Raw genomic sequence first — 10,143 nt, 5'->3', positions numbered from 1 at the left:
GAAGGCGCAACACGACGATGAAATGCAATGAAAAGTCTTTTAATATAATCCACACAGGTAAATCCACAATATAGGAAGACAGGAACACACGTACTCATAGACGAGACCGGACACAAAGCATAGAACTTAAACGACTTATAAATTGTAGCTAATGATGCACAGACAGGTGATGGTGATTAACTAATAATGACACAACGAGGACAGGAACAGGAACAACCATATATGGGCATATGAGTGAAAAACCAATACAAATAGTCCAGGGGTGTGACAATTATAACAGGTTCACTACCTTAGTGAAAAATAAATATAAATTTAAAATACATTTATTTCTTGCTAAGTATACTACAAATACACGTACATACACCAAATTATAAACGCAACTCTTTTGTTTTTGCAGCCATTTTCATGAGCTGAACTCAAAGATCTAATGGTGTGTTCATACCTGTCCCAAAACCAGTCAGCATCTGGTGTGACCACTCCTCTTCAATGGCTGTGCGAAGTTGCTGGATATTTGCAGGAACTCGAACACGCTGTCATATATTTGCCGATCCAGAGCATCCCAAACATGCTCAGTGTGTGACATGTCCGGTGAGTATGCTGGCCATGCAAGAACTGGAATGTTTTCAGCTTCCAGAAATTGTGTACAGATCCTTGCAACATGGGGCCGTGCATTATCATGCTGCAACATGAGGTGATGGTTGTGCATGAATGGCAGAACAATAGGCCTCAGGATCTCGTCATGGTATCTCTGTGTGTTCAAAATGCCATCAATAAAATGCACCTGTGTTCGTTGTCCATAACATACGCCTGCCCATACCATAACCCCACCACCATCATGGGCCACTCGATCCACAATGTTGACATCAGCAAACCGCTCACCCACACGACACCATACACGGTGTCTGCCATCTGCCCTGTACAGTGAAAACCGGGACTCATCCATGAAGAGAACACCTCTCCAAAGTGCCAGACGGCATCGAATGAGAGCATTTGCCCACTCAAGTCGGTTATGACAACGAACTGCAGTCAGGTCGAGACCCAGATGAGGATGACGAGCATGCAGGTGAGCTTCCCCGAGATGATTTCTGACAGTTTGTGCAGAAATTCTTTGGTTATGCAAACCGTTGTTGCAGCAGCTGTTCAGGTGGCTGGTGATCTGGGGTTGTGAGGTCGGTTGGATGTACTGCCAAATTCCATTAAAACACCTTTGGAGATGGCTTATGGTAGAGAAATGAACATTCAATTCACGAGAACAGCTCTGGTGGACATTCCTGCAGTCAGCATGCCAACTGCATGCTCCCTCAAAACTTGCGACATCTGTGGCATTGTGCTGTGTGATAAAACTGCACATTTAAGAGTGGCCTTTTATTGTGGTGAGCCTAAGGCACACCTGTGCAGTAATCATGCTGTCTAATCATCATCTTGATATGCCACACCTGTGAGGTGAATGGATTATCTCGGCAAAGCAGAAGTGCTCACTAACACAGATTTAGACAGATTTGTGAACAATATTTGAGAGAAACAGACCTTTTGTGTACATAGAAAATATCTTAGATTTTTGAGTTCAGCTCATGAAAAATGGGGGCAAAAATAAAAGCGTTGTGTTTATAATTTTGGTCAGTGTATTATGTACTTAATAAAAATGCCCTGCAATTGTACTTTTAGTATACTAAACTGGTATATTTAAAGTCTGTTAAATTGGAATGACTAATTTTGTACTTAATGCATTGTGTGGAAGTAGTGCTGAAGTCCAGCTAAAGATATACTTAAATATATTTACTTGTGCTAGAGTGGAACTATTTCAAGTATACTAGGTACAATATAAATATTTTGCATTTAAAGACAGATATTACTTACAATCCTCATTAATATTGACATCAAAACATATTTTTTAAGCTTAATACAAAGAAATGTGTATTGTGCACAAATAGTACTCCAAATAAAGTTTGATTACAATTTTTATATCAGTAAGTCGAGCGATATGTCAGTACTTATTTTAATAGACTTGAACTATACTTCATAGAAAATAAACTCATTTTAAATCTATTACTCTTTTACTAAGGTGTGTTTTGTGTTTTTTGATTGGACAAAAATGTGTAGTGCAAGATGATGTCATCAGGAAAATACAGTGTATAAATACAGTATAAAGATGTGTTCAAAGCTACAGACATAGACTTGAAATTTTTAATTTTCGCATTTTCACATTTTACTTCTAAATTAATTTCCGTTGAAAAGGTCATTTCGGTCAAATGTTCTCCATACTTTCACAAAAGTTCCAGCACTTACAGTTCATTAGTGTTTATGTTTTAGATGTTGTTACTATGTTGGTATTGCATGTTTTAGTGTTTATCTAAATGTTCTTGTGACTCTACACTAGATCACAGTGAAGAACCATAAAACCATGAAATAATAACGTCTGAATGACAGAAGTAAATGCAGGTGAGCTGTTTTTTTCTACGCTGCTCTCATCTAGCATGATAATGATGTCCTGCCTTCTGCTGCCGCGTAATGAAAGCGCTTCTGAACTCAGAAGGGGACCCGCCACCTGATTGATTTGTTGTCAACCCAACAACAACACAAGCAGGAATTGATGTGCCGCATGTGCAGCATATTAAGACAATGTGCAACAGCGAATAAGCCATGTGCTCTTCACAACACATCTGACCATTCTAATGAAAGCTAAACGAACGCATTAGCTCTGTTCCAAAACCTTAGTAAGCTGCCTACCTAGACAAAAACATCATACAGTTCAGCAGATGCAATCCAACACGAGGGCCGATGACATTATGTTAAATTGTGACGTCTTTTGTTAAAAAAATTGTGAGGCTTCATTGCATGTATAGTAAGATCCAAGAGTTCAAAAATCAAACATTAAGGATTTTTTTTTTTGACAAATTAAAACAAAACAAACAAAAAAAAAACTTATGATGTAAAATAGACATATTTGAGATGCACTAAAATGTAACACTATTACTGTGAATAAACACATATAAAATAATGAGTAAATGAGTGTCATTAATCATGTGACCTTTTGTAGAGTCAGTCAGAAGTTCTTCCACTGCCACTCAAGATGCTGATGGATCATCTCAGATCTTGCTGGAGAGTATGATTGTCAGGTCTTAGTGGTTGCTGAGTTTTTTTGTATTTATTATTATTTTTTTTGCGAATTAAATATGCAGTTGCTAGGGTGTTGCTAAGTGGTTGCTATGTCCTTTTGTGTGGTAGCTATGCAATTAATATGATGTTTTGGATGTTTACTAGGCGTTTTTATTTGATTTCCATGATGATCTGGGTGATCTGGGTGCCGGTTGTTTGAGTTTACTGGGTTGTTGCTTGGGTGTTCCTGATGTTTACTATGTTGTTTTGGCTGTTGCTAGGGTGTTGTTAGAGTGTTCTAAGTTGTTGTTAGGTAGGTGACACAAGGATGGTTGTCGGTGTGTCAAAATATGGTTGTTGAGTTGTTCTGAATAGTTTTTTGTGTGTGTGTAAATTAAATATGCAGTTGCTAGGGTGTTGGGTGTAAGTTAGGGTGTTGCTAAGTGATTGTTATGTTCTTTTGTGTGGTTGCTATGCAGTTATTAGGGTGGTTACTATGTGTTTTTATGGGTTTTACAGAATGATCCAAGTGATTGCCGGTTGCTTAGGTGTGCTGGGTTGTTGCTAGGGTGTTTCCGGTGGTTACTATGTTGTTCTGGCTGTTGTTAGGGTGTTGCTAGAGTGTTCTGAGTTGTTGCTAGGTAGGTGCTGTAAGCATGGTTGTCAGGGTGTCACAATGTAGTTGCTAAATTGTTCTGAATAATCATATAATGTTTTAAGTACAGTATGCAGTTGCTAGGGCATTGAGTTTAACTTAGGTTGTTGCTAAGTGGTTGCTAGGGCTCTCTGTGTAGTTTCTATGCAGTTGCTAGGGTGTTCTGGATGGTTACTAGCCGTTTTCTATGACTTTTTCAGAATGTTCTGGGTGATTGATGGTTGCTCTTCTAGGTTGTTGCCAGGTGGTTGCTAGGGTGTTTTGGTATTTAGCTAGATGGTTGGTATTGTTCTGGCTGGTTGCTAGGGCATTGCTACACTCTTCTAAGTTGTTAGGTAGGTGCTGTAAGTGTGGTTGTCAGGTTGTCACAATACGGTTGCCAAGTTGTCCTGAAAATTTTTAATGTGTTAAATGTGCAATTGCTATGGTGTTGTGTGTTAGGGTGTTGCTAAGTGGTTGCTAGGGTGTTCTGGATGTTTACTAGGTGGTTTTTATAGATTTGCTACGATGTTCTGGGTGATTGCTAGTTGCTTATGTATTCTGGGTTGCTAGGTTGTTGCTAGGGTGTTTTTGGTAGTTACTAGGTGGTTGCTATGTTGTTCTGGATGGCTGCTAGGGTGTTGTTAGTTGTTGTAAGCACTGTTGTCAGGGTGTCACAATATGGTTGTTCAGTTGTTCTGAATAGTTTTTTACTGTGTTAAATATGCAGCTGGTATGGTGTTGTGTGTTTGTAAGGGTGTTGCTAAGTGGTTGCTTTTTCTTTTGTGTGGTCTCTATGCAATTGCCAGGGTGTTTTGGATGGTTAATAGGTGTTTGTTCTGGCTTTGCCATGATGTTCTGAGTGATCACTGGTTCCTTGGGTGTCCTGGGTTGTTGCCAAGTGGTTGCTATGGTGTTTTTGGTGGTTACTATGTGGTAATTATGTGGTTCTGGCTGGTTGCGAGAACATTGCTTGAGTGTTCTTAGTGGTTGCAAGGTAGTGCCATAGTTTTTTTTTGTGCAGTAACTATGCAGCTGTTAGGACACCGGGTGTTATTTAGGGTGTTTGCTAGGATGTTTTGGATGGTTACTTGGTGGTTGCGTGTGTGTTGTGGATTGTTGCCAGGTGGTTGCTAGGATGTTTTTGGTGGTTAATACGTATGTGGTTACTATGTTGCTCTTGCTGGTTGCTAGATCGTTGCTTGAGTGTTCTTAGTGGTTGCTAGGTAGGTGTCGGTAAGTGTGGTTGTCAGGGTGTCACAATGTAGTTGCTGAGTTGTTCTGAATAGTTTTTTAGTGCAGTTACTATGCAGCTGTTAGGACACTGGGTGTTAGTTAGGTGTTGCTAAGTGGTTGCTAGGTTGTTCTGGATGGTTACTAGGTGGTTTCTGTTGCTTTTCCAGGATGTTCTGCATGATTGCTAGATGGTTGCTTGGGTGTCGTGGATTCCCAGGTGGTTGCTAGGGTGTTTTTGGTAGTTGTTATGTGGTTATTTTGTTGTTCTGGCTGGTTGCTAGAGCATTGCTTAAGTGTTGCTAGTGGTAGCTAGGTAGGTGCCATAAGTGTGGTTATCAGGGTGTCACAATGTATTTGCTGAGATGTTCTGAATAGCTTTTTTGTGTGCAGTAATTTTGCAGCTGTTAGGAAACCAGCGGTTAGTTAGGGTGTTGCTAAGTGGTTACTATGGTGTTATGGAGGTGTTACTGGGGTGTTACTAGGTGGTTTTTCCAGGATATTCTGCGTGATTGCTAGATGGTTGCTTGGGAGTTGGGGGTTGTTTCCAGGTTGTTGCTCGGATGTTTTAGTGGTTACTAGGTGGTTGCTGTGCTGTCCTGGTTAGTTGCTAAGGCATTGCTAGAATGCTAAGTATTGGTTGCTAAGTAGGTGGTGGGATATTCTGGGTGGTTGCTTGGGTGATCTTTCAGTATCTGTGATTTTTCTTGCTCATTATATTGATTTTCACATTGAAGTCTGAGTGTATAGAAAATATACTCCTCAACAAACCACATAATTTGGAGTTTAACACTTATATTATTGGAGTGACTATGAGCAATGATGTAAAACACAAAACATTCATTATTGCTTTCAAGTATTTTTTTGGACCGAAATAAGTCATTGGTTAAATCACAGAGGGGGTACAAATGAAACTCTTAAAGCATTTTATTAATCATCATCCTCACGCCCAGCTGTGATAATAACACTGTATTCAAATGAAGTGCTAACGAGTGTGTCAGCCTGGCGCGTGCCCTCAGACCTCCGGTCCAGCTCACGAGTCGCACGCGTGGGCGGCACAGACCGGACCGATGCCTCGTAACGCATGCCGTGATTTATCATCACATCAAACCAGCAGAATCAATCAGCACCAACTGCACCAACCTACAGCTGTGCTGTGTTAAAAAATGACCTCCACGTACAGATGCACAACTCAAGATTGATATTCTAATGGCATGTGTGTAGGCCGCGCCAATGTGGGTATTTCACACACACACACACACACGCGCACAGTCATTTGGCAGTAGTGAGGAATGGGCTCTTCACAGCATGCCGTAATTGAAAAGTGTGGCGTCTGCGGGGACCATCTGTGTCTGTGTGCTGTGTGGGTCTGCGCGGGGCAGACGGCGGCCCTTGGGGAGCTGTTAACACCTCATAGACATAAAGGGCCCCTTGGGGGACCGCCGAGCATTCAGAAGGGCCTAATGAGATAGCTGGTGATTACTGAGGCTCTGGAAAATAAATGAGCACGATTACCAGTCTTTATGAATCTGCTTTTTGGAGCCGGTGCTTCAGATGTTCGAATAGAGATGCTTGATTTCATGAGCATCTTTTATTTTGTCTCTGATAAAACACACAGGACAAACTGTGAAAGAAACTTCAGAATCAATTAAATTAGAGAAATGTCACTAATCTAGCTCTATGTGAAGTTTGAACTCGTACTAGTCATAGGATAGTTGTGCTATTATTTTACATGGTTAGGTGACAAAACAGGTGGATAAATCCTGAAGGAGGAACCTAAGCCATATCTTCAGACCAGAAGATCACAGAGATGTTAGGAAGGATGCAGGCAACCACCAACTGGAACTGATTGATTATCATTGATTTTAACTCATGCACCTCGGTTTTTGAGTTAAAAAAGCATTATTTGTGTATAATTTTGGCTTAGAAACTGAGCTGTATGAACTTCTATCAATGAGGCCTACAATCAGTCAGCTCCAAAAAGAACACAAAACAAGTTGACTAAAAAATTCTTGTCTTTGATCATCTATCTATCTATCTATCTATCTATCTATCTATCTATCTAAAGTTTGATAATCAGCATATGCTGTTTTTTTAACAGGGTTCTGTTTTTCTGACATGGGTTTTAATGTATTTTCAGGTAGTTCATATTTCCTATTTTTCAAAGATCCAATAAACTGAACATGTACAATAGTTGCTTTTTTTTTTTTTTACAGTGTGTTTCATCCTCCATCATGACTGTCTTATCCAGCAGAGGATATTACTCATTAGCAGAGTTAATTGATTGTTTACTCATGAAAGCCGTTGAGTGCTGTTGTGTATCCCAGAGGCCCAGCAGACACGGGCCGCCCCGCGCTGGCTCTGACTTTTTGTGTCTTTAGGGCTGCTCCATTAGGCCTGAATGCTGTGGGTGACGTGTGGGACCCTGGGGAAGTGTTACTGCCAGCACTGATTTACTCTGGCCATCTGACACCAAACCAGCTGTGAGATTTGGCTACATGTACAGTAGCTTTCCCTACAGATGACCGGAATCACTCTGACTAATACTGTCGTATTTGGACACTCAACGGTATTAGATTTGATTTAGCAGTGATTCAGTGTGCTTATGAACGAAGGAGAATAGTATGCATGAATTGCTTTAGTAATATCACAAACTACTGGGAGATGATGGAGCATGTTTACTGCATGTTATGTTTAATCATGTGATGAAATAAATGGGAACCGAATTTCATCAAAACATAAGGTACGGCGCCCAAATAAAATCGTACTGAAAGCTCATGTTTTGAGATATCAACCTCAAATTTAGAACACAACTTGGCTTTGATTTTTACACAGTTTTAGAGGAGTTTTTTGTAATTATTATTATCAGAAATTGAAATGTATTTCTAAATATATATTTTAAAAACTAATGTTCTTACAAAGGTAAACCAAAATCACAAAGCATGCAAATAAATTGATGCAACAGGCCACACACAAACAACACTAGAGGAAATTCGCTTTACACATTACTGCTGGGGAAAAAAACCCTCCTTACATAAAAGCACCTGTGTGAAGCGTTGGAGTTAATGTGAGTGTGGGAAGGGTAATCTCTCAGTACGGTTCACACAGTGGACATCTGCGTGTGTAATCTGTGCTTTGTCATGTTTCGCTCGCACACCTGTCACTGCAGCATCTGAGGTGAGAGAAAAGGAGAAAACCTGTCTTAAAACTCCTGTCTGTCTGCTTAATCAGTGTGAACAACCTTTTTACTAACAAATCCACTGGAGCTGCTGGTGGAAAGCGTCCTGTAAACTGACCAGATCTTAGATCTGCTCAGATTAGCTTTGCTTTTACATTTCACAGTCTCTTTGGGTTATTCTGACTCCCACATGCCTCATGTTACATGGATCACAATTAAAGCTAAACCCAGTGACAGAAGCCCAGTCAATCTTATTTAGTTTGAGAGTTTCAGAACAGTGAAAAGAAACACTCAGGACAGTTCAGTCAATTCAGACGTGTGTAACCTTGACCAGACTGGAGGAGAAATTCAGTTTGAAGTACTCTGAAACTAAAAGTTTAAATAAATACATATATTACATGTTTTATATATATGTTTTATCCATGTCTGGCATATCTGGTCTTTGTTCATATGTCAGTGTTCTATTTTCCTGGATGTCCTGTAAAACGAGATGTAGCTAAATGCAGTGTTTACTTCTTCTTTGATACTTAAAGGGTTACTCCATCCCAAAATGAAAATTTTGTCATTAATCACTTACCACCATGTCCTTCCAAACTTTCGTCAAAAGCTTCCTTCATCTTCAGAACACAATTTAAGATATTTTGGATGAAAACCAGGAGGCTTGTGACTGTCCCATTGACTGCCAGGTAAATACCGCACTGTCAAGACCCAGAAGACATAGTCAAAATAGTCCATCTGCCATCAGTGGTTCAATCTGAATTTTATGAAGGGAGGAGAATTATTTTTGTATGCAAAAAAAAAAAAAAAAAAAAAAAAACATTCTATTCAGCAATTCGTCTCCTCCGCGTCAGCGTAGCGCCATTTTGGAGAGTATCTCTGGACGCAATTCAAACGCGTAAATATACGTAGAAAACGTATCTGTGTGGTGCGGCTGACACAGAACGGCATAGCAGTTTGCCTCCAGTGGATACTGTCCAAAATGGTGCTACGCTGATGTGGAGGAGACGAACTGTTGAATAAAATCGTTTTTTCTCTTTGCGTACAAAAAGTATTCTCCTCACTTCATAAACTTCAGACTGAACTATTTTGAGATGTCTTTCATACTTTTCTGGGTCTTGACAGTGGTATTACCTGACAGTCATTGAAACAGTCACAAGCCTCCCGGTTTTCATCCAAAATATCTTAAATTGTGTTCCAGAGACGAACAAAGTTTTTATGAGTTTGGAACAACATGTGGATAAGTGATTAATGACAAAATTTTCATTTTGGGGTGGAGTAACCCTTTAATAAAATAAAATAAAATAAAACAATAAAAGTCTGGCATAAAGGTGGCCAAAAAAGGAGGCATGCTTTTTTTTAAAAGTAGCACTAATGCCCAAAAATAAAGAACAAACGATGGACTAATTGATGTGTAATTGATTATTTATATGCATTTACATACTCGCTGTCACAGAGAATGAAGCAGAAGGAGTGAAGCATTGAGCAAACACTATTATCTAATGCGCCCTTCAGTACATTCACGCAATACATTCATCAGTATGTGAGTTCACTGGAAATCAAACCCATGATCTTATCCTACTATAATCACACTTGCTCATTGTGTTGCTTGCTCATTGTGCTCTTGTGCCCAGATGTCATGAGCTGTTACATAAAACCATAACCTGGTGGCGCTCAAGACTATTTTGCTAAGTGACCCGGCACTCTTGTCTCTGTACACTTGTATTTGCTGTTGTTTGTTAATCGTCAGCCGTTTTTATGCATTTGTCTTAATGGACAAATCACGGCCAGTCGTTCATTTTTTAGGTGGCTAGTTCTTTCGACTTCATTCATACGATTTTGTACGAATTGAGGGGTTAGGTGTGATCCTTTCTAGGAATTCCTACAAATTTGCCACCTTCTCAAAAATGTACGAATTGTCGTGAGATCGGGTTACAAAATCGGGCCGATTTTTTAGCCTGTGCCGAACTTTCTCATTGGTGCAGTCAGGTCTGTATGCAAAAGT

The sequence above is a fragment of the Labeo rohita genome, chromosome 5 (genome assembly GCF_022985175.1).
Source record: "Labeo rohita strain BAU-BD-2019 chromosome 5, IGBB_LRoh.1.0, whole genome shotgun sequence".
Classification (NCBI taxonomy): domain Eukaryota; kingdom Metazoa; phylum Chordata; class Actinopteri; order Cypriniformes; family Cyprinidae; genus Labeo; species Labeo rohita.
Note: the sequence above shows the minus strand (reverse complement) of the source record.